Source organism: Triturus cristatus, chromosome 7 (assembly GCF_964204655.1).
Source record: "Triturus cristatus chromosome 7, aTriCri1.1, whole genome shotgun sequence".
Lineage (NCBI taxonomy): Eukaryota > Metazoa > Chordata > Amphibia > Caudata > Salamandridae > Triturus > Triturus cristatus.
In genome coordinates, this window is record NC_140590.1 from 175,058,410 (window position 1) to 175,082,917 (window position 24,508).

The window sequence follows — 24,508 nt, forward strand, 5'->3', positions numbered from 1 at the left end:
TCATGTGCGAGGCCCCCTCCGCCCCACTCCCCCATCATACGTGATACCTCTCACCCCCCTTCTTTCATATCTCCTGCTTTCTTCCTTTTCAGATTTCTCTTCCATTTCTATAAATTGACAGAATATTATTCTTGATTGGAGATGGTTGATTTGTAATCTACACCAACTGTTCACTGTAAAATCCAATTTTCTCTCTACCCCACATATTTTATTAAATATAAGACATACAAATTTGCTGGTTATTCCATAGCATCCCTGGAGCTCTGCAAGGGAACGGCACAGTTGCAACCCTCCTCATAGTGTCTTATTGCTTTACTGTCAAATGTTGTTGATGTAATGTGATGGTTTGATTATGATATAATACAAACACTTTTGAAACAAAGGAGAAGTGGATGCAGTGGTGGTTGGCCCAATGTAGCTTGGAGATGTGGTTGACGGAGATGTTGTTGCCTGTGGAGAAGATGGGGTTGAGCGTGTTTTCTGCTGAGGGAGTTGGAGAGGTGACCAGTTGCTAGAGTCCAGTGGTAGAGAAGTTCTCCAGTAGGAAGAGGTGTTGTGGTTGACGAGGTTGTCCAGGTGGAAATTGAGGTCACTGAGGAGGATGTAGTCCATTGAGGCAAGAGTGTGGTGAGCGATGAAGTCAGCTAAAGCACATAAAAGAGAAATACAGTACAGAAATACAAAAAATCCAGAAAACAGAAAGAAATACAGAGAACAGAAAGACAGACGGACAATACTCACCACTGGACCACCAGGGATGAGGTGCAGGCGGGAGCCTGGGGGTGGAAGAGGGCCTCGAACTCAGTAACCTAGGCACAGGAGGGTAGACTACTATTAGATGAAGCTGCGTGGTGGGGGAGCAACGCACGCTGACCAGGTCAGTGAGGTTTATGATCCCTTCTTAGAGCACGTGTCTCTGGCGGCAGCAAGCTTTTTAAATTCTTTTGTTACCCACCCCTTCTGCATAGAATTATACCGGGACCTTTAACAAACAGACACTTGGGATAAGCAGACAAACAACAATGTGGACAAAAGCCTTGAACCATATACTTTCATTCAAGACAGATGGACTGTCCATAATATCGCACGCTGTTACTCTTTCATAGGTAGGAAGAAGACTGGAGTAACCGGTAGAAATCCCTAGGAGCTTAGTGCCTGTGAAAGACTTGAGTTAGCTTCATGTAACCCCAGGCGAGAATGAACATATATGAAATGACTACAACACCTTCTGGTTCAGTCCAGAATTATTCCAAATGCCTGATCATATGCCAGCAGGAGATAATTCAGCCATAAGTTTTCAATCCAACCTAAGAATGGAAACATATATTATTTTTGAAGAAAATATCACAAACTATCATTTAATTTAGAAAATCTGCTGCTTAGATTGTATGCCATGAGTATCCTTCAAAAACGTAATAAGTAAACTTATACTGTTTTTGACATAATGAAGGTACCAAATAAAAGCAGAACAGGGAGACATTTTGCAATCCACATATAAAATCAGGTGAGGATGTGGGGACTCACACAGTTAATAGGACGGACACCACCAGTGCTAAAGGAATATCATTAACTCCTAGCTTAACAGAATTTTTTTTTGCAGTAAAATTAGTATTTCAACCTTGATTACTACTTAATTCTGACTGTATAACACATGTTTCCAACGCAAGTCCAGGAGGGCCAGTTCTATTTGTAATATTCAGAAAAGATAAACGTCTCACTACCCATCTCAGCCACCACCAGCTCCTCAATGTCACCCAGTTGGGCTTCAGATCCTACTATAGCACAAAACTGCCCTTAAGGTCACCACAGATTACATTCAGATGATCCTGGACAGAGGAGACATGGCTGCCCTTATGCTCTTGTACCTCTCTGTGACATTCAACAATGTCTCGCCCCATCCTCATCCATCGCTTGTATAAGACTGAAATCCGTCAGACCAACACTCCGCTGGATCTGCTCCTTCCTGATTGGTCAAACACAGGAAATCAGCCTTGCCCCTTACACCCCGGACGCCCGCAACCTAATCTGTGGAGTACCGCAGGGATCATTACTTTGCTTGATCTTTTTCGACGTATACATGGTCCCTCTGATAAACATAATCCACACCCATGATTTCGACGTCCTCTCCTAGACGACAGCTCATACTCTCCTTATCAAACAAGAACACTAACACCCAGGTCTATTGGGGAAGCTTCTGACTGTCCTTGAACTTCTGTCTGTACTTCTCTGGGGTCAGGCCAACCTTCCTGGTTAGGGCTTTCTTCATGGGGATACCTCATTCTGTCATCTCCCTCAAGAGCCAGTAGAGTGTCCCTTACATCACTAGGGATATGCCTCCACAAACTAGCTCCTCATTCTTCTCAGGGACCTTGTGTATCAGTAAAGCGCTTTCATAGGCCTCAAACCATATGTATATATTGTTTCCCACCACAAAGTCAGACATGAAACCCTTTGGTATGTGGATCCGCCTGTCAGAGGGCACTGAAGAATTGCTGTCACTACCAGACTCTACTTTCATAGCCTTTATGTCCAGTTCTTTCAGAATCTTCTCACGAGCCACATGCTGCAGAGCAATTCTCTCATTCATTGCCATTTTATGTTACTCTGTTCAAATGCCCCACCTTTTCTCTTCCAAGGCCATCTCCTTCTCCAATTTGCGTTTAGACAGCTAAAATTTCAATTTCCTCTCCTCCTTCCTACCCTGTAGCTCTTCTGGGGACAGGCCTGTGGATGGCACACTGCTCCCTGCCCTGGGGGAAACACTACTCTAGGCACAACATTGGCCTGTGTTCCCCAGGCAGTCCCATATTCTCCAGTGAATCCTGAATCAGCACCCCATCATCATTGTTCTTTTTGCATTTGTCAGCCCGAGTGGGACGGGTATACCCAGACGTGGGTCCCGTGCTCTCTATGCCACTGGAGTCAAGCTATCCAGGCTGATGAGGAGTGAAACCCCGAAACCGGTCCTAGGATGTTTGTTTCCAGTCCAGGGAGGACCTGGCCTGGCAGTTCAGGCTGGACTGTTCCCATTGGGTGCAGGGTCAGACTGATTTGCATATGGCTGGGTTCAAACTGGAATGGCATGGGGAGCAAAAAAACAATGGATTTAGCCCCGGATCTCTGTGCTGGGGTTAATGTATGACATTGTTCTGCATTATGTCTATCAATTGTTCTTTTTGCCCTGTTAGAAGGTGGTTCTGACACTATGGGCCGCCCGGATGTTTCGCTTTTTGAGCACCTAATTGTTGAGCTTTTATTGTGGGGGAGCCTCATAAGTTGGGACACACCCACAGTGAACTCATAATGAAAGAGACTGCATGGGGATTTTACTGGTGTCTCCCTGGCTTGACCAGGCCACCGTGCAGCAGCTGGAGTAAGGGACACCGGGCTGGTTACATGCAGACACATGTGTACATGCGTGTGCACACGTGTAGGAGCTGCGCAGGGAAGATTCCTAGCATGCGCAGCCAAGGAGCAGGTGCAGATAGACTGGTGTGGCTGGACTTATGTAGAATGAGGTGATGACATGGAATAGGCTTTATACACTGGGAAGAAACATGCCAGGGAAAGTCAGTGTGTTTTACTGTGTTTTTCACTTCATTATTCCCGTATGGGTATGTGGAGCCCTAAAGTCCACTGTAACGGGTGTGAGAAGAAGTATTTTGCAGAGTCCAAAGTCATATCTGTACTGCTATTGGGTCATCCAGAACTTTCATATTTCTGTGAGTCAGCCATAACCAGGCCCTAGCTGGGGGCTGACCTCAGTAACCTGGATTGATGTCCTTTCTTCCCAGAGCAAAAACCTCCTCTCCACGAAGAGAAGATGAGTGGGGCTACAGGCTCATCCCTCAGCAGCTATCACTGGGTGCCAGGCACCAGGCTGCACCAGGGAGGGAAGGCAGCGAGGGGGGAAGGGGCTTTCAGAGAACATGTGGTGGGAGACCCTGGACGACGCTATCTTGAACCACTGATCACCAATGTACATAGAGACATAAGTAAACAAGGCTTGAAAAAGCACCAGGCCTGCATGCCACAGACTTGTGTGTTCAGATGTGTATACTTTTATATTGTAAACAATAAATGCAAATGTCTTGTTCACAAATAAGAAATACATTGTGTATAGTTGTGATCAGTGAAAGAAATTAGACTGACGGTTCACTAATCTGAAAACAATTGAATGCAATGAACTAGGGTTGACTGCCTAGTTGAGCATTGGGCCTAACTCCTCCAAGTGTGCCTCTTTCCCTATTTACTAGATTAAGCAAGGAGGGTACCTATGGCATAGCATATGACGCAAGACCTGCTGGGTCTCAACAGCACTTAATCTTCATTATTCAGCATACTTGAATGAGCAAGCTACATTGTCAATTAGAAAAAAGGCTTTCCTCAGGTTATTTATTCCTTGTGTGTGCAGGATATATTCTGTTTGATAAGGGTCTATTCATCGTGGAATTTGCTGGTGGCATGTGCAGATCTTAACATCCAGGTGAAGCAATGAGACTGGTCTGAATGAGCTATAGGAGACTAGTATTTCCCTAACCAGGCATCTGACCATGATGTAGGAAGTTCGGTTTCTGTTGCAGTAACCCCCCCACATTTTGCCAAACTACTGATGCACTTTTACTTGATGTGCCCTGTGTCCTTGCCAATCAGGTTCCCAGGGCCTGTGTTCTTTCCCAAAAACTGAACCTTGTTCCCCCAATTGGCACTCTCTGGCCACAGGTCAGCCCCTGGTAAATGGTACCACAGGTACCCAGGGCACATTGACCAGCGAAGGCCTCTAAGGGCTGCAGCACTTATTGTGCCACCCTTAAAGGTCCTGTACCTTTACATTTACACACTGCCTTTGCAGGCACTGTGTTTTGGTGCAGAACAAAGTGAAGAGTCGACATGGCACACATCCCTGTGTACCATGCCCGTGGGAAGGTGGAATCTGACTGCATGGTTGCCCCCACTTTTTTTCCTGGTGTTCTGATGGTGTTTCACTTAGTTTAGCTGGGAACCTGCTATTCAGGTCCCCAGCCTATCTGCTTTCTCTTATACATTGATTCCATGTACTTTAGGTACACTACAGATTGGATCCTGAAGTACCCTTGTGAGTCCCTAGTATACGGTATACTATGTACCCAGGGCATAGGTGCCCTAGAGGCCTACCAGGGGCTGGAAAATGTATTGTGCCACCCCTGAAAAGCCCTTCAAAATGACACCACAGGTCTGCTACTGCAGCCTGGATAAAGTGGTGCATACACCCCTTACTGAGGTGTAGGTTCACTATACCTCACCTATTACTGCACATAGTAACCTATCAGTCACCCCTATGGCAGGCCCTATGAATCCTGAAGGCAGGCTGCTTGGTTATATGTGAGAGGGTGCCCAGGCATGAGCTGAGCCCCTCTGCAGCCTTCGGAATCTCTTCCCCGGGGTAGTCAGTGGTGCAGCCTGACCATATACTCTTAGTTGCATTATATCTTAAACGGTTAATGCTAACTCTGAACTGGCTGCATGGAAACATGTCGTGTTTGGTGTCAAACACCTTGGAATCATACCCCACATCAATTCCTGATGTGAGAATATGATCCCACCCTTCTAGAGTGAGAGACATTGCAGTACTGGTATACCCGGTAGAAACTTAACAGAGCCCTGGCATCACAAAATGGATGCTGCAGCCACAGACACGGGTCTGGCCTCCTACTGCTGACCGAAACTCCGGCAGGGGAGGCCTGGAAAATAGGTTTCCTGTCACAGGGAGGTGTAACCACCTCCCAGATAGTCTGATGGGTATTGGGGCTGGGTGGGAGCACTCTCAGAGTGCTTTGAAGTCCTGCATTGGGGGCACATTTGGTGTCCCTGTGCATAGTCCAGCTCAAACCAGTTCAGGGTCTTCCAGCCTCTGCTCTGGCGCGGAACTGGACAAAGGAAATGGGTGTAGCCATCTCTGTTTCCAAACCCTCCCATAGGTGGGTGCCCTGAGTTAGTCCAACCCCTTCTTAGGTATAAGTAAGGAACCCCTGGAAACAGGACTTTAGATATCCCTGGAAAAAACTCTGAAGCTGAATCCTGGAACTTCGACGCTCTACTAAAGACTACGGGACTGAAGAAATCTCCCTTGGGATCAAGGAGTGACTCCCCTGCTTGGCAGGCACCAACAAACCATTTTGCAGGTCTGCATTTCTGAAGCTCCCGCCGGACTCCGAAGTATTTGCAGCCCAGGAAGAGGATTTCCAGACATCTCAGACGCCGACCCGAGTCCCCAGCAAAGCTGAGACCCGCAGCCCTCGTGAGTAGCGTGGAACTGGAATTCCTAACCACCGTGCACTTTTGCAAGTGCATTGACTTCTCGACGTCTCTTGAAGTCGAAGATTGTCGGCCTAGTCACCTCGAGTGACCCGTGGGCCGCCATTTTGTGTTTCCTCTCATGGCTCCTTCGCGATCCCTGGTCTGTCAACTGGTGGGTCCCTGAGAAGGCAACTTTGATTTTCCTTGGGCTTCCCTGGTCGCTCCAGACGTGCCCTGACTCCCAACCAAGTGGTGAGTCCATCAGACCTTGCTGATCTGCACCGAAGCATCTTTCTCCTTTCTGCGTGGGTTGCTGTTGCCAAGGCTTGTTGTGTCCAATCTGGGCACTGACACTGCAGCACTCGACATCCTTCATGGGACAGCTCAAATCCAGCTCCTGTACATCCTCGACGCCTCCTGGTCCTAGTGGCTGAAGAGTCAAGCTTCACCTTCTTCACCTGAAACACCCAACATCGGTGGGCATTCGCCTACGTCCTCCTGGTCACTGGCAAGTGACCCAGACTCTGTCCCCTTTGCTTTCAGGTTCTTCTCAACTTCAATCCAGGCTTGGATCTCTTCGGACACTTCTCATCTTCCCGGCAGAAGCACTTCTTTGCCAGCTCCCATTGAAAACGACAACGCGACCCGACACCATTTGACACCTATGCACCCGGATTCCCTGGGTGAGATAACACGAGTACTTCAGTGCTCCCGTGGGTGTTGACCAAAGAATTCCTAAGTCCCAAAGGGTTTGGTCCTGACTCATTTCTAAGCGTCCCTAATCTTCAAAAATCTAACCGTGACTTTCCCCATAGAAGCTAACTAGAGCTCGCGGCTTTGTTCTCACACTGCACACGGCCCCCGTGGGTCCCCTGTGTGGGTGGTTCCTTGGGGTCCCAGCAATTCTACAGGCTCTAGGCCTTGTGTCTAGTTAAGTCGCAGTCCTTATACCACTATTTTAGTATATGGTTTGGCTTGCCCCTAGGGCCTGACGTGTATTTGTGCTGTTTTACTGTCATATTTGAAGTGTAACTTATGTGTTTTGACCTCTAGTCTCAAAGAGACTAGGAGGGTGTTTTTAGAAATAAATACATATATTTTATATATACATACCTAGTGTGGTTGTCTTTCATTTAGCTATTGAAGAGATTATAGACTGGTAAAACAAGCTGCTTTACATTCCTTCAAGACTTAGCCTGAAGGCTGCTCTCCATAGTGCAAAAAAGGGGGAGAATGGACCACTTGTCCTGTGTAGCCAGGGTCTTAAATCGCGTGGAGACCGTCTTAAAAAACCCTCATATATGTACACAGGCAAAAGGGCAGTATATCTTGGTTCTCCGCCAAGGTGTACTGTAACAGCATGATCATTGGGTCTTTTCTTAGTCAATATGCTGACCTCCGCCAGGAGGAAGACCAACTGGTTTGTCAGTAGTGGTCAGAAATGAAAAGAGGGTGTGTTTTGGACTCTGATAAAGTGAAATAAGGTGAAATAAAATTCCTTGTGTCACTACTCATATGGGTTTTATTAAAAAGGAGTAACGTGGGAAATTAAAAACGCAGTTGTGCGTGTGTAGACCAAGTTACTGGTCTGACGCTCTAGTGTTGGTCAACATGTTTCAGCCTCTTGGTTCCTCTAGAGGCTTTCGTCAGGACCGTGGTTTCGAAGAGTGCTTTATGACTCTTAGTAGTTAGGTGGGTACTCACCACCTTGATAGTTTTGAGGTCAAATCCGAAGTATCTGTGCCTAGAAGAAAAGAGTGTACATTATCACAACCTCTCGCTGTGCTCATTGGAAGAAAAGGTTGCTGATGCTGGTACAGTGATAAGGTATTTCACGGTTCAATTTTAGAGGCAAAATACCTAAAAACGTTGTCTGCACGTTATGGGTGTAGGGTACATTGAGCAATATTCAGGTGTGTGAGTTAGAGAGGATAAAGTTAGGTGTTAGTTAAAAACTATGATGCTAAGCAGTCAGTGACTCAATTTTTCAGTCTGCGTTTGGAAAAAAATGTTATCTTTCAATTGAGAAATGAGGAGCGCCATAAAATAGTACACAGATAGGCTGTTGTTCAAGAATTAAGTTGGTACGATTGGGGTCTTAATTGTCGGTGGTGGTGTCTCAAACGCGCATTAAAGAATTGCCGTGGTCATTCAGTAAGTTTGGTAGTTTCTTCGGATATGTTAAAGGTTATACAAGGAAGCGTATAACCTTTAACATTTCCAAAGCAACCACCGACAATTAAGACCCGCATAACATGCAGACAACGTTTCTAGGTATTTTGCAGCTAAAATTGAACTGCGAAATACCTGCATTGTCTCAAAACTGACATAGAGAGTTTAAATACCATCCCGTGGCACTCTCTAGCATGATCATCTTGACCTTTTTGGCCACCATTCTCATATATACCCGCTACTATGAATGGCCCATGCTTACACAAGTTGCACCTCAAAAATTACCGAAGCTTTGAATGAACACGCGCGTAATGCACACACCCGTTTCATAGATTTAGCATGAGGAACACTTAACTTAAGAAACACCATGAAACTTATTTACCAGTACTATTTAGGGTGAGGGTTAAGTCATTTTTGATTTGCTCCATACACCTTAGTATTACCAACTATGGCCAAAAAAAACCTTTTAACTCAAATATGATGGTCGTACTTTTCACCCCTAGACGATTGTTAATTTACTCTGATCTGCTCCACAGACCATAGCAATACCAACCATGGCCAACACAACTCTCAATCTGAAACATTTTGTTGACAGATATGGCCGTACCTTTCAGCCATAGACGACATAGCCCGTATCTTCAATTATGAAGGTCTCCCATAACTAATGTATAAGTAAACTCATAAGCACAAGTGATGTAAACCATTTGATTCGTATACACTGCTTTACCACAGTATGCCAACCAACCGATGCCAACCAAGCGAACCGGGAGTAGTCCTCCAACTATGTTTACCGACACTGGAGTTGAAGAGCATCTCTGAATGAACCCACGTCACCCGGGTTACCGTTCACAGAGCTAGAGCAAGCAGCGTACTTGTTCAAACCGGTAAGCCCCCACGAGGGACTCGCATTGACGCCAGACACCAAGAAGTAAGCGATGACTAATCTGATATTTATTTTTACAGCAACTGAGTTTGATAGAGCTCTCCGGTACTCCGAAGCAGTTCACATTCAGAACAAGAGAGGTAAAGAAGATCTTTCGTTATGTTTCTTACCGTTTACCCTAAAAGTCCATTTGCATATTCTACCGAAGAACAGCCGCTCGATTGTTAGAATAGCGAGTTTTCGGTACAGCGGGGATCCGCACATGTTTGATAGGATACAAGTCGGTTCCTTGTATAACCTTTAACATTTCCGAAGCAACTACCAAACTTACTGAATGACCATGGCAATTCTTTAATGCGCGTTTGAGACACCACCACCGACAATTAAGACCCCAAACGTACCAACTTAATTCTTGAACTACAGCCTATCTGTGTACTATTTTGTGGATCTCCTCATTTCTCAATTGAAAGTTAACATTATTTTCCTAATGCAGACTGAAAAATTGAGTCACTGACTGCTTAGCATCATAGTTTTTAACTAACACCTAACTCTATCCTCTCTAACTCACACACCTGAATATTGCTCAATGTACCCTACACCCACAACGTGCAGACAACGTTTTTAGGTATTTTGCCACTAAAAGTGAACCGCGAAATACCTTATCACTGTACCAGCAACCTTTTCTCCCAATGAGCACAGCGAGAGGTTGTGATAATGTACACTCTTTTCTTCTAGGTACAGATACTTCGGATTTGACCTCAAAACTATCAAGGTGGTGAGTACCCACCAAACTACTAAGAGTCATAAAGCACTCTTCGAAACCCCGGTCCTGACGAAAGCCTCTAGAGGATCCAAGAGGCTGAAACATGTTGACCAACACTAGTGCGTCAGACCAGTAACTTGGTCTACACATGCACAACTGCGTTTTTAATTTTCCACCTTACTCCTTTTTAATAAAACCCATATGAGTAGTGACACGAGGAATTTTATTTCACCTTATTTCACTTTATCAGAGTCCAAAACACACCCTCTTTTCATTTCTGACCACTACTGACAAACCAGTTGGTCTTCCTCCTGGCGTAGGTCAGCATATTGACTAAGAAAAGACCCAATGATCATGCTGTTACAGTACACCTTGGCGGAGAACCAAGATATACCGCCCTTTTGCCTGTGTACGCATATGAGGGTTTTTTAAGACGGTCACGCGATTTAAGACCCTGGCTACACAGGACAAGTGGCCCATTCTCCCCCTTTTTTGATTTTTTGTTCTAACCATTGGAAGCCGAATGGATCACAGCTTCTCCTTCCCTTCCCATTGATATTTGAATGCTCTCCATAGCTACCACTAGGATAGCTTTCAATAAAGGTTGTCTTTAACCTATCATCAATAAGGGGTTGTTGGGACTATAGTTAGTGGACAGCATATATCAGGCCAACTTCTCACAATGCCTACAACCCACTGCCCTGGCATAGATCAGCCACCCGTCTAGCTGGGTGCACTATACTAGTGGTGAGGGTACAGGTGAATGAGAACTGCACCCCTACAGTGTCTAAGTCAATTCTTAGACGTTGTAAGTGCAGTACTGCCATTAAGAGTGTGTGGTGCTGGGAGTTTGTCATTACGGACTCCACAGTACCATAATGGCTTTACTGAAAACTGAGAAGTTTGGTCTCAAACTTCTCAGCATATTAAATCCACACTGATGGCAGTGTGGGATTTAATGAAAAATGCACTCAGAGGGCATCTTACAATGCCCCCTGAAAAACGACCAGCCTCTGGTGGGTTTCGTGACTGGTACACACCAGCCTGCCACCACAAGACATGTTGCTGGTCCCTTGTGGTGGGAGTCTCCGCTCCCTGAGTCCAGAAACAAAGCCTTTCCTGGGCAGAGGTTTTCACACCTCCCCTAGGCATGGAAGAGCCATCTGTGGCAGGGGAGCTTCAAAGGCCTTGCACCTTCGTAATGCGACCCCCAGCCTCCACTGCTATCCTATCCTTTTTGGCGTGAAGCCAGGCTGGAAAAATTAGCACAGCTCAGAAGGTATTCCCACCTCTGCCAACCCCACCCCTGGGGGGAGGAGAGGTGAAGCCCACTCTTCAGTACCTTCCATCTTGCAGATGGCAGGCACTCTCCAATCGGGACTAGGGATTGTGCCCACACCCCCACGTGGGGTGAGCACACAAAGGGTGCTAGCAGCCTCAAGAACCCAGAGGACCTGCCCTGGCTATAAAAGAAAAGACTCTCTCCTGTGAACACCGAATTTGTTCACCAACAGACTCCAGGCCTGGCAAAGTCCACAAGTCTGCACCACTCTGCACCCGACACCCACAGCCCGAGTTCAAGTGGCCTAACACCAACAGGAGGTCCCCCCGGCAATCCCGACCCAAGATCCCGTGCCCCCTGATCTGCCACAAGCCTCCAGCCAGCTCCTGCAGCCTCAAACCGGAAGGTTCCCCAAACCGCGACCATGAGCCGGTAAGAAGATTCGATCCTAAAAGGCAACCCTGCGCCCGACGCCCCACGGCCTTGGGTGGCCCAACCGACATTGCCTAACCAACCCCCAGCATCCCAACTTACCTCTCAAAATGGTGGTCGCACCCAGAAGACCTTCGTCCTTGATCCTGCAGTGTGTTTGCAAACCGGAGACTCCCCACTGAGAGCTATAGAGGGTCCGATGCCGAAACAGCATTCTGCACCTGGCCGCCAAAGTGCCGCTGAGGGTGCACCTTTTAGGCTGGCTTGAACCTCCATTTGCCCTGAGCTTAAGTCCTGGAGCTCTGCTCGCACAACCTAGTGGCCAGCTAGTCAGCAGTCACAACCGGAGGCCCCCTATCTCCCATTGAATAACATTGGGCCTCAGCACTCTGAACCCGGCCGCCCTAGTGCAGCTGAAGGTGTAACAAGAGTGCATCCTTGACCCCAGGGGCACCTGAGTCTACCCCCAAAATACCAACTCCCACAACCGAATACGTACCTTTGAACAGATAACCCTGTTTTTGTCCATAGGATAACATGGACTGTTTTTCTGTGAAAAGTTTCCAAGAGTGGAGTTGGAAAATCTACGAAGCCCTTTAAAACTGAAACTAAATAACGAAAACGCTTTTACTTACCTGTTTATAGGAAATAATCTTGCTTAAGAAAAGTAATCTGTAAAGTAATCTACTTGACTTTTACTAAAAAGCCAATACAAAGTATATGTACAGTATATCAAAAGCATTGCATTACTAGTAGCTCTACTGTAATCAAATCAAAGTGCATATACAATTGCAATTCAAACTGTTTACTAACCGCATTACTACTGTAAAGTATTTATTGCTTACCTGTGCCAGGCTTCCTTGGTTCTAGAAAATAAAATAACTAAAAGAATATATTTTTATACAAAACCAATTGGTCTGAAGTTGAGTCTGAGTGTGTGAAATCATTTGCTGATTGAGTGTGTACAAAAAATGCTTAACACTACCCTCTGATACAACCTTACTGCTCGACCACACTACCACAAATAAAGAGGTGCTATTTAGTTTTACCTCTTCCTACCTTTGGGGCTCCACTGGACTCTGTGCACATTATACCTCACTTTGGAATAGTAAATACAGAGCCAGCTTCCTACACATGATAATGTGTCTTATATGGTGCCAGACCTGAGAAGTTATACAGGTTTCCAAGAACTGATGCGAATATCTCACACAGCTTTTTTTAAAAAAAAAAATCTATTGATTACTCCATAGCATCTGATTGAGTCGATGGCAGTGTTAGTACCCCTGAAGATTCAAAGTAATATTTGTGGCAGGGATGTCTCAGGCATCTGGGCATCCGAGTTGGGCATTACCCTGTGTTGCTCAGGAGTCCTGCATATCATAAAACACCACAAGAATTGTGCAGTCCTGGGCTGTGAGCCTCACTCACCTAGAGCTGCCTTCTCCTATGCTCCTGGTCTCCTTGTTGCTTCTCCTTGTCTTTGGCAGCTGCCTTTTAAAGCTACTCTGCAGCTAATACAGTTCAGGTTTTAGTTTCCTTTTCTTTTTCTCTTCCACCATGGCTGTCTCTCCCTTTGTTTCCTGATTTTCCAACTCCATTATTATTGGCGCCTGACATATCATGTTTAATGTTATTTCCATTTCCTCTTCTCCGCTATAAAAGGACTTCAATCTTGTTAGAGGATATGTCACAACAAAGCTGTGTTCATTCAGTTGTTTCCTCACTACTTATCCTGCCTCTTTGCTGCAGAAGAATTCCATTCTTGGGCTCCTGCTTACTGGTTGTCTTATGTCCTTTGAAGTCTCCTCCTAGCAAGGAGGTTGTCTATGCCTTTGGCTTTTTTCTCCTGATTGTGGGTAAGCATCATGAATAGAACAGCAATTAGAAATCATCTGCTGACCCGCCTCCATCTTCTCATGAAGCCTTTGGTGGGCTGACAGAAATATCCGACACGTCTCCATCAGAGTGTTTCTCTCTGCCCTTCTCATCATTCAGCATATGAACTCAGGAACTTGAATACCTAGCCATAATTTGGGAGTATGCCCACTGGCCTTGCCTTTCCTTCGTCCACATATTAGTTCTATTTAAACCAAACGAGGACAAACTCTGCTTTATCTAAGTTTTGGGATCCAACGTGTGCCTGGAAGTCCTTTCATACCTTCTGTGACAAAGTATGTTTGTTTTTCACCTCCAGAGACATCAGTTTATCTGTTAGTTTAGGCCTGTACCTCCTCAGGCACACTGCAACCAGTCACCCTTGTACTACGATTTCAGGGCAACCCATAGGTTATCGTTACTTATGCCTTCCTCTTTCTTTTCCCAATTGTATTCTGTTACTTTGTTGCAAGATCTGCAGTAGCCAGCCTATCTGCTAGTAATTACCCTTTTACCTCCACAGATTCTACTGGGACTCAGGGCTTCAAAGAATATTCAACATCAGAGTAATGTTGCTGTGATCAGTGTAAGCAGTGTGGCATCAAGAAATCTGTATTGTCTGTATCACTGAGATGTTTGTCAAAGTCTTGGCGCAATCTGGCCCATTCGCAGTCACGAAATACCCAGAACTTCAGGATTTCACCTTTCTACTCAATAGGAGCTCACCTGATACAAGCCAAAGGTTCAGAACCTGGAGGGCATCTCTTGAGGATGATAAACTAAATCCAGCAAGGCCAGCAGGGATCAGGCAGGCCCAGTGCACCAGGTCAGCTATGCAGCTGCAGGGAGGCTTCAGAAGCTTGCTGTGACCCTGTAGCTCAGACAGGTCAGCCAATGAACCCTTGGAGTCACTCAGGTTAGCCTGGGATGAAGGAAGCAGGTCTAGTCTTCTTTGCCACAGAGCAATGCAGTCCTCAACCAGCAGGACTATCCTTCTTCTGTAATGTCCCCATTTTCTGAAGTGTACTGAAGAGTTGTCCAATATTTATACCAGGCACCCGCCTTTGTGTGTGGGAAGAACACCCTGTCCTACCCACACACCTGGTTCTAGAAAGTACTCCCCCCCCCCTTTTGAGGCTTCAAGAAGTCTGGGGTGACAAAAGGCTGGGTCCATTGAGTGGCTGGAGGCAAGCCATTTCAACTGTAAGCGAGGCTGGGTTCAGCTTCTCCTGCCCATACCTACTACCCTAAGACCCATATTTATCAGGATATTGTGTCGCCTTTATTCCACTGTTCCACACAAGGGGTCATAAGGGTAATGCGCAACTTACTTGAGATTTATCACGTCAGGTAAGGCCACCTTGGGTGGCCCTGCATGGCTTGATAAATCTAGAGTAAGTCAAGGTAGCGCAGATTGCTGCCTTGCGCTACTCTGCCCCAGGGAGGCATTCCAAGGGTGGAACATGGGTGTACCCACATATGCACCCATGCATTTTGACGCTTTGCCATTAGTGGTAGACCTGGGAATGCGCTAAAACTATACTTATCCTCAGGTGAGGAGTACCGAGGTGAAATATCTTTATTTCTTCTTCTTGTTTTCTATTTCTACCTTTGATGCAGAAGGAAAATGCCTACAATCCTGCCTACAACGCAGTCACCATTACAACATGATGCAAGGGTGCCTACGTTGGGGCTTGGATGCCAAAAAGTGCGCCAGGTCAAGGAAAGGAAAGGAATTCGTCATATAATGGTAAATAGGATGCATTCTACCCTTTCCCTTTCGCGCAACGCTGCAAGGTAGCTTGCTGCATTGCACTACATGAAATAATGATAAATCTGCCCACAAGTGTCACTGCCTGGGAGAAACACATACGCCCCAACAGCAGAGCCACAGCAGACATTGCCAAAAAGTACTAATGGTTAGGACAACCTTATAAAATTGGCATTTTCAGAATGGTGAATTGGAATTACTCTTTAACATGAAAGAGGATTTTAAATTACAATTCATTAGTCTAAAAAGTTTATCCCTATCTGCTTCTAATGCAAAGTTAGCACTTATTTAAAGTAATAAAGTAACCAAACGTTAGTCAATGGGAGAGACAGGCCTTACAGCAGTGAAAAAGGACTTCAAGATTTTTTTTACTACCAGGACATGTAAAACTTAAACCTACATGTTCTAATTTTTATATACCATGCATCCTGCCCTATGTGCTTTGAGGGCCTCCTCTAGAGGTGACTCATATGTATTAGGAGGAAGGTTTAGAACTTGCAATAGGTTTATTTTGCCAGGTTTAAATGGCAGTTAAAAACTGCACTGCAGACCGCAATGGCAGGTATGAGGTATGTGTTAAAGTGCTACTTTAGTGGGTGGCAAAATATGTGCTGCAAGTCCACTAATAGCTCTGGTAGTAACTGGTGTGTGTTTGTGTGTGTGTGTGCACTCAATTTTTTGTGTGGCTGCTCATGTGTGCGCGGGTTGTAAGTCGTGTGTTAGTTTGCAAGGAGAAAGCCAATGTGGAGAAAGCCACCGGAAGCGAGCGGCCGTCTGCTCAATTAGAGATTTAAAATGGCATTTTGTGAATTTAAAGTTTCGATAGTCTGGAGAGATGGTGTGCTTTTTACCTCGCAATGTGCTCACTGCACTTGGCGCTTTATTGCAGAGTAGGTCCGATCATAGCAGCTGTTGGATTCCTCTTTCCGTTGCAGTCGCCTCTTTGATGTCAATGCACCACTTGTCAACCAGGAGGGCGCAGCGAGCGCTGTAGGAACTTTTATCAAGTTTTCTATGGCATTGGACAAGACAGAGCAACGGTAGAACCATTACTGGAGTCATGTACCGCTTAAAAGCCGCCGGAGTCAATGCACGGAATGGATGTTAAACCCGCCGTGCACAGACCTGGCACAGTCGTGCATGTATGATAGTAAAAGAGTGATCATGCTTGTCTTCATCATACTATTTGCCCTGCCTCACTCAGAGCACTCACTCCCTTCGCTGCCGACTACCCTTGTCCACTGGAGCCAATGGAGCTGCCCTGTGGATCACATAACAGTGCACAAATAAAGTGTTGTTTGTGACTTAAGAAGTCTTTTTTCACAAACATTTTGTGGACTCTCTCAAACCCTGGTGGGTACAAGCTCACAGGAGGGAAGCAATACCTATACGGTGTAAAGGACCTTAGCAACGCAATAAACATATGAGTACGCCAATAAAGTAGGTGTGTGTTCTACTAACGCATTGTTACAATAATTTGTGCAGAATTTCACCACTCCCAGAAACAGGGGGATTTAATGAGCCATCTGTAAAAGGAGAGGATACCTCATAGCAGACGAAAGTGGCAAAACCCCCTTTTTCTAAATGTGTTCTTATGGAGCAAAGGAGAATTTGCAGTCGAGCTACACCCCCAGATTGTGCACCTTCTGGAGGGAACTAGAAGATGGCTCAGGCTTACTGGGCAGCCAGAAAGGAAAGCCTTTTGGTCAGCAAGGCCTCTGAGTAGGATTTCTGTCTTGGAAGCATTAAGGCAGAAAAGATGTAGGTGGATTCAGTTCTGGACATGTCTGAGCAGTGGCACTCGGCGGTGGTCCTCAGATCCCTTCTGTGGGTTGAAGTGAAGCTGGTAAGCGCCTGCACACAGGAGACAGTCGATGCTGTGGCCTGTAATAATGTGAGCATGTTGGGTCACCTCTTGCATCTGTTGCAAAGGGGAAGGAAAGTGGACCAAACTCTGAGAAACTTTACAGATGGTGCTGGTGGTTTGGGGTAGGAAAATGCCAGAATGAACTTGGTATATTTAGTTCCCAAGAAGTAGTTAAAAGTCAGCCCTGTTAACTAGGAAAAGTTTTGTGAATTAGACTAGTTTTTATATAGTAATCCTATTATAATCTCAATTACATGTGGTCCTGGTTGGCAACTGAATGTACATGTGTCACGTCAATGTATTTTCTGAGTGAATCCAGCACTAAGGTGAACACAGCATTTTCACATGCAGCATGTAAACAGATGTTGCAAGACACAAACATTTAATTTTTCTGGAAAGTTTCTCTTAGGCAGACTTTATGAAAAATGACGTCACAAGTTATATATTCCCTCATTATTTTTTTCGCTTTAATGGAGCACCATCACGCTGCTGTTCTACTTCAGTGTTTGGAGATACTATTGTGAGAAGACGATGGTGGTAGGACACGCATCAAAAAGAAGAGTGGAGGGGAAAAAGTCCATGGAAGCCTGCAGGGTATAAACATGAAGAGTGGAAGTAGTAAGATTGGGGGAACTCGGGCGGATGCTGAAGTGAGAAACCAGGGCCTGACAGTGAATTTAGAATTTAGAAGTAAAGTATCAGGGGAGATGAACTAGGCCTGGTAGAGGTTCAAAAGAGGCAGTTTATGATCTCTACCCGTTCCCCATGCAATGTGTGCAGACCGGTCCTTTACATGCCTGCTAGTTAATCATAACATTTTTATACAGAACTCAGAGTTGGGGAGAGAGACTGAGGAAAGGGACATAGGGGCTCCAGATAATCACAGCCTCATTTCTGTTGGTTTCTAGGGCAGGTGTGAAGACCATAAAAAGTGCTTAATTTGCGTCAGCAGCTGCAGGTGGTGGGCACTGGCACTCATTTTTGGAGACCAGGACTTATGTTTCATCATTAGACTTTGACCAAGAGCAAGGCAGAAAAGGTAAACAGGAGGAGCAAAAAAATAGGAAAATGGCGACAATGGGATAAAGAAGGGATACAAAAGAACCTGCAAGAGTGACAAAACGATATAGGAAGTGTGGCGTAGTGGAAGAAAAACGCATGAGGTGGAATCAAGATTATGCAGTCTTGGTATTTTGCGGTCCCAGCATTTAGCATTGGGCCCCTAAAAAACAACTTTGGGCCCCTCAACTTGTTTTCTTCCAATTAAGAATAATTCTCTTGATGCTAGGCGACCGGACTGGCACTTTCCTAGCATAGTGCATCTTGGACTATGCATCTAGGGCCCGTTGCTCTCTGCTTGCCTGTTGTCCATTTATACGTCTGACGAATGTATATGCAGCAGGGTCTGTTTCATGCCCATTGGGTACCCAATGGGGATTGAGGGGCACAAATATTTCCCCATTCCAGGATTTCTGACACAAAAAGATGAAAGATGCTAAGGGATATAGGTAGAGGCTACAAATGCACAAGTATTGGGCAACAAACGTAGATAGTTACGTAAGCATGTGTGGTACATAGACAATCATGCAAAACCCCACCTAGTCTTTCGTAATCCTTGCTGATTGGTCGCAGGGAATCACCTCTGTCTTAGCTTCTTGTAATCCAAATGTCAAAGGCTGATGTGCTATAGGGTCAGATTTGGACAGAAAATAGGCCAGGGCACCAAAAGAAACGTCTTCCCATTAGCGCATCACATAGGTAAAAAATTGGGCCACATTTGCAAATCCGGGTAGTTTTAAACTTGTACAGACATGCTATATAGATGTTTTGTAAAGTATGGGAGACAGCATGCATGTCAGGGAAATCAACAGCACAATCAGACAATAAAACGGCCCCAAAAACACACACTGACCTGTCAGACCAGCCCAGTCAGGTTGCCCTATAGGACAGTCCGACCCTGTGTCCTGATCTAGGAAGCAGTGGAGCTACAGATAGGAGCAAAAGAACACAGACATAGAGTGAGTCCGGTGGCAATTCAAGGAAGAGGGCAAGAAAGGATATTAACCTGTCAGGACAACGGGTTCAACAACCAAGGTTCAAACTTCACATTGTCAAGCAGGAGTGTAGCCTAACAAACCACAGACTTATGGAGAAGCACTATTTGAATGTAGGCTCAATAAAGTAATCTACTAATTAATGGTTAATTTAGAGGGAGTGGTCACGTTAGTAATATGTTGGATCTTAGATTTCAATGTCTTAAGTAACTGAAGACTCTGATGTTCACAGTTTTTCCATTATTTAATCATTATAATTTAAACAACGTGAATCAGGTATCTTTATTATAAGCCTATACTGCGACCTCGTGCTCACTCTGTGTATTGCTAGCAGCAAATAGGTACATTTCGGCAGAAAAAAATATCTGTGGCTCTACCATGACATATTAGTGTTACATTTTTAAGTGCCATTATTTATCATGATATATTTGTCTGTCACCTAAGTTACAATGTAAGGCAAAGACGAGGAAGAGAGTAACGAGAGTAAAGAGCAATTATCTTAAAGAAAACTCCATGGAACTTGTGAATTAGTGCTTTTAAAACGAGTATATGAGTTTTTCTAAAAGCAGCAGCATATTGGTCCAATGCAGCTTCACGTTCTTTTAGTCGATACCCCTAGGCTATTAACATTCGTCTTATAGCTTCGCTACAGAACCACTAATTCACAACGATTTAAACTTCAAAGCTCGAGCACCCAGTGCCCGCGCCCATTCACGCTTTCGACTTGTCAGCCTCGGAGATCTCACTGGACCCTTCGCACACACATTGGGAAACAGTATTGCAGGTTCCTATGTTACATAATTTCTCATTCAGAACTAAATAAAGTAAATAGAATTGGATGTAAGCGTGTTATTTCAAAAGCATAATCAGTCATAGTGCATGGATGCACACTTCAAACGCTTTCAAAATAATGAACTAATGGAAACAAGCATTTGCAATGCAATAGGTCTCGCATTTGCGAGAGTTTAAACTTTGGGCATTGTAAATGGCAAGGCCTTTTATTTATGTGTTTTGATAACTCATAAATAAAAGGCAATGCCATTTACAATGCTAATAGCTCAAACTCTTGTAAATGCGAGACCCACTGCCTTTCAAAGAAGCGGCCACCATTGACCCAGGCTGCTTGAAAATTGAAAGCTCGCATGGTGCGTTGAATGTTGCAAGGAAACATGTTGTGCCTGCAGTAGGAGAAACTCATTAAAGAAATTAGTGCTTACAGACTAAATAAGACATACCATGTAGAAAGAGAAGTAAAAGGGCCAGTCATCATGGGAAGTTACAAATGAAGGGAAGGCGATACTAAGGCGGGACTAACAAGCCTATTAGTGAATCAGAAGCCAGCTTTTATGAAGGGCAATGACACAAGCCAGTGACAAATATAGCCTGAGAGTGGGCTGGGCTTTAAGTCCATCCAAACTCGAATACAGCATGCCTCGCTGCCCTGGCTCGACTTAAAAATGAAAAATAAATGCCTCACTTGTTTTAAATTCTTTAAAGGGAACTCTAATTTGTTTTGATGTCAGATGGGGCTGCAAGGAAAAAAGCAAATCTGCCTTGTGTGATAAACAACACACAGCTTGCTGTTGTTTTTTCATCCAGCAATCCTGCTGCCTTCGGCTGTTTGGCTTTTTCACCGTGCCTGGAAGCTCTGAAGCGGCTGACACTGTGCAGGGTCAGACGGGGACAGAAAATAGACCCAGCCACCAAAATAAAAGTGACTTTCATTATTGATTCAGATTAGTAAAAACTTGGGCCACACTTAAAATTCGGGGCAGTTTTTCACTTGATAAGACACGTTGTATAGCTGTTTTGCAGGTAGGGTGGACTGCATGCATTTGCGCTTGCTGCTGTCAGAGTTTGTGGTAATATTATCAGGAAAATCAACAGTAAAAACCATCTAGGCCGTAAAACAGACCCACAAACAGCAAAACCAACAGCCGACACACTGATCTATCGGACCAGCTCTTCTGGCACTGCCAGGCTGCCTGATAGGCCAATTTGACCCAGACATCAGTGTCATGTTGGGTCTTTACAAAACACAAAAAATGTGTGTGCACACTCTCTACATAACTTCAAAATGCCAGGCCTCTGTGACACCTGGAACTCGGACACCTCGAGGCTGCTCCTCTGCAGCATCAGAACATCCTGCTCTGGGATCTTTGTGCCTATAGTGTGGTAAGTGCCTGCCAAAAGTGACAGCAAAGTGTCACACACACTCCCTCTCCGATCAAAGCTTTTCCACCCTCTTTCTTTTCGTTTCTCTTACATTTTTTGCACATTCCATCTCATCACTCCCTCTCCTAAAGCCCCCATTTCCTCTTGTGCCTATCACTGTCTTTCTTTCTGTGCTCTAGGATAAACTGGGAGGATGGCTCAGTGAGCTGAACGTTTGTTGCTGACAAAATGTCCCTGGTACTAGGAGCTTCAATCCCGCCAAGGCAGCATTTCAACCTCCAGGAAAAATAGTAAATTGAGTACCATGATTTGGGTAAACAAAGATAATGTTATCTGCAGCATTTAGAAACTGCAGCTTTAAGGTGTGTAATGCTATTTAGAACACAACACAACCGATTACTTTCGCTGGGTCATTGTTCAGATTTTCTTTTTTAAATTGGGCCTTTGTGGGCACCCACTGGACCTGGGGATGCAACACCCGAAGTTGGGTGGGATGAAGATGGGGAGAAGATCAGGTTTTGAGTAGACATCACTCGGGCCTTCACAAGGCTCCAGGAAAGGTGGGGAAGAAGTAAGAAAATGAGAAAAAGAGAGGAGAAAGAATGGAAAAATGAAAAACAAAACAGGGAGAAAAAGATGGGGAAGGTGATAAAACAGCACAGGAATGCAAGTGTAGGAGAGAGGGTGAGATAAAGAGATGGCAAAGGAACAAAGAGCGATTACAAAGAAAAGAGAGAGGCAGGTGTGGGGAAGTGAACAAATGAGAATACAGCAGCAAACTGAAAGAAAGACACCAAAGAAAGGGAGCAAAGAAAGGCAGAGAGTGGGAGATGGGGATGGAAGTCCCAAGGTTGGGAGGGGTGAAGGTGCGGAGAAGACCATATGTGCAGGCATCACTTGAGGAAAGAAAGAAAGTACCATAGTCCAAAAAGTTCATAAGGTGAGCTCCCTCTGAAGATCTACAGTATCCTGCCGATGACAGGTCCGGACCACCCACATCCCAGGCTTTAATCATTCTGAGGTCTACAAAGTGTGCATCAGTTCCTTCAGTGCAAATAACACGTAATTGAAATGCCACAAGACAACTTATTTCATGATGCTCCCTATGTATATACTGACGTTATTCTCGATGACAAAACTAATAAAATAGATTATAGTAATAACGCAATACAAAAGCAAGGAGGGTCTGCAAGTGTCTGCATATAAGTTAAAGGAAAAAGAGGACGAGTCAGCCAAGGCGAGCTTTTATCTAAATACACTTCACCCAAGAAGGAAGAACTCCGATGCCACCCTCCGAAGGCTAAACAACCGCCCTGGCTCCTACTTGGATACACACTGTCTGCCCTTGGCAGCGGGCCAGGCATGTAGGTGTCAAATCTATTCCATGCTCCACAAGATGTCTGCAATCCTTTACTTGCTCTGAACTTTACATGTTCTGTTGCACGTAATTATCTTAATTTTATTTTTGTGATTTTCTGGTGCACAAGATTGTGTAAATGTAAGGTATATTCTATAAAGTTGGAGCTCTGAGATGTGGTCTGCTGACCATGCCTTCATCCGTAGAACCGGGAGACTCAGGTCCCAAACGTGACCAAAGTGAGGCCAACGCTCTAACGCAATGTGCCTCGAAGACCCTATCTGCAGTGTGTAGAAAACAACGAGCCCAAATAGCAAGCACCTAATAAAAATAAATAACCAGAGTGCGGGGTCCCAGAAGCGGGCGCCGCGCTCAACTTCAAACTTTTGAAAATAAAATTTAAACTGAGGGCGGTGTTCCTAAAGCGGGCGCCACACTCAGCTTGCACATACAACAACAATCTGTTCCTTTCCCAGCCACCACCAGGAGAAGGTGGGAGCCACAGCCACCAGTCAAGCCAGGATGGGCTTGTGCAGGCCAGAAGGGAGTGGAAAAAACGCTACTTTGTGGGCTAATGCTCCGTTGTAATAGCACTGCCAAAAGTTTTAAGATGGTTGCTTATGCAGTTATTCCCACATCACTAAGTATTAGCACAAATCGCGGAATCCCCCGAGGGGTGCATTTGGATAGAACCCCCACGTACCTTTCAGATCCGATGGCATGGTCGCCCGCGCTGCTGCATGCACTGAAGTTCCTGCGGTTGTCTCAGCAAGATCTCGGCTTGGGCTCTCTGCCTCCCCCACGCCCACCCCCCTTTCTCCATCGCACACGGAGCGGAGTCTCAACCATGGGAGGGGGGCAGACACAGGCACACACAACTTAAACAAGATTGGAGCACTACCCCGCCCAGGGAAAATAATGTTTTTCAAAGAAACACAAGAAAACAAAAGTAGCGCTTCACTGGCAAACTCTGTAAAGTGGCACTAATGTTTTGGTGTGAATCAAACCAATCTGGCCACTTTGCGACCACTATGTCTTGTTTTATTTAGTTATTTATCATATTTTGAACCTTTTCCCGAGGCTGCACTTTGGAATAGAAAAATATCAGAAAAGACGGCATTTTCAGCAAATGTGTTTTTCTTTTTTGGATCCATTTCACAGGGGAACAAATACACGAAAGGAGAAAAGAAAGGGTGAGAACCCCGTTTGTTGCAGTCACGGTTTTCACTAAGTGAGAAGGAGCTAGACAGAGAGGGAAGAAGAGGAACAAGAAAGTGAACGAGTGGTGTGTGCTTGCTGGGCAGCAGCAGGGAAGCCACGAAAGTGAAAGCATTTGTAACCTGACCCAAAACAGATGGCAGGCTGCATACGCTGCTGAAGCTGCTCACTTTGGAGCTGGAGAACAGGGTTCGAGCCTCCGTGTGGGCTGCATTATTTAAAAAAATAAACAGCGATCTCAGAGTGGGGGTGGAGAGAGACAAATTTAAAAAATAATACACATGGAGGGGGAGACAGGTACAATGAAAAAAAAAAACAGGTTGAGATGGAGAACTGTAGCATCTGAAACCAAGCATACTAAACAGTGCGAGGAGGTGGCTCAA

General features: G+C 45.2%; 1 long non-coding RNA gene across 1 annotated transcript; it reads right to left on the bottom strand.

Annotated features, from left to right (window-relative positions):
- Positions 1 to 211: 211 nt before the first annotated feature.
- On the bottom strand, positions 212 to 23,708 carry LOC146809156 (uncharacterized). The gene is made up of 4 exons (XR_014966338.1): positions 23,611 to 23,708; positions 1,226 to 1,307; positions 742 to 809; positions 212 to 644 (listed from the first exon to the last, which is right to left on the bottom strand). It is a non-coding gene; the product is annotated as an uncharacterized LOC146809156 (long non-coding RNA).
- Between the last annotated feature and the right edge of the window lie 800 nt (positions 23,709 to 24,508).